This window comes from Triticum dicoccoides, chromosome 7A (genome assembly GCF_002162155.2).
Source record: "Triticum dicoccoides isolate Atlit2015 ecotype Zavitan chromosome 7A, WEW_v2.0, whole genome shotgun sequence".
NCBI classification, from domain to species: Eukaryota; Viridiplantae; Streptophyta; class Magnoliopsida; order Poales; family Poaceae; genus Triticum; species Triticum dicoccoides.
This window is the reverse complement of record NC_041392.1, coordinates 124609586-124611017: the sequence shown is the minus strand read 5'-3', so window position 1 is coordinate 124611017 and position 1432 is coordinate 124609586.

Sequence of the window (1432 nt, the reverse complement as noted above, 5' to 3'; positions counted from 1 at the left end):
CCATTGGGGGGAACGGAAGAACTTGGCTGTGTTTCTTGAGATCTAGTGTGAGTGGTGTTGCGAGCAAGATGTCGGGGGATGCACCGGTGATGAGGAACGGCCTGTTTTGGAGACAGGGTAATGTGCTGGCCGGTTTTAATGAAGCTTTGATGGTTTGAGATTGATACTGGATGGGCCGGTACGAGTTGGTCCACCAGTCAGTGTGCATGCATGCATGCAGGTCAAGCGACGACCTGGGAGTTTACCAGGTGAATATTGGGCGGGGAGAGACATGGGCCCCTCCGTTACTAAATATTTGTCTTTCTAGACATTTTCAATGATTACCACTGTTTTAAATAGCCCGCTATTGCTCCGCTATAGCACGCTATAGCGTTTACAAAAGGTCTTGCGCTAAGAGACTTTGATCCAAACAAATGAACAAACATTTCAAATAGCACGCTATAGCTTCGCTATAGCACGCTATAGCATTTGGAAGAGCTCCGCCGCTAAGATGCTTAGCGCGCTATTTAAAACTTTGATGATTACTATATACGGATGTATGTAGACATATTTTAGAGTGTAGATTCACTCATTTTGCTCCGTATGTAGTCACTTGTTAAAATGCCTAGAAAGACAAGTATTTAGGAACGGAGGGAGTAGTAGTGTGCGTACGTGGACTGGGCTGTGCTGGTGCACACTGTGTATGTGTGTTTGTGTGTGGCCCATGTTTGTCCGAGGCCATGCCGAGGGGGGCCGTTACAACGCAGCCATAAATAAGCTCGCATCGGCATTTCCTGGCAGAGAACGCGTCTTGCATCCACAGTTCCACAAAAATCTCCTCTCTCATGCAAACACTTACAATCCCTAGATCGTGAGAATGTCAAGCTCGTCTATCTCAAGATCGACGGGCGGGTCATCTCGCAGGCAGAGCCACGCCCCGGTGTCGTGCCGACAGGCTCCTCTAGCATACGAGCCGGCGAAGTTTTGCTTGTGCGCTCCGAGGGCAAAAGCGCCGATGTGGATCTCGTGGAGTGATTCCAACCCAGGGAGGAGATACCTTGCCTGTCCAAGGGGGAGGGTGAGTTCATCTTACTCCATCATTTTCCATATGCACTACTTTAATTGAAGGTTATGCTTGTTCATGCATACTGTTCGGGCAGTCTTTTGGTTGTGGTTTCTTTCAGTGGGTGGACGATGAGATGAGCCCGTTTTTGACTCAACTGTTGCTGGATCTGAGGAATGCTGTGTGGGCTCTAGAGGCGCATAACCGAATCCTTGACCGCAACGTGCATGGTTGGCGCAGCCCAAATGTCGAGCATATCCAAGCCACTGCAGCCTACCTGGGTTGAGCGTGAGGAAGTGCTTGAGGATGAAGTGTCCAAAGATGACGCCATGCGCCTCTCGAGTGCTGCTGTTTGCACTGGTGGCTACCCTAGTGATCGGTGCCAGCATC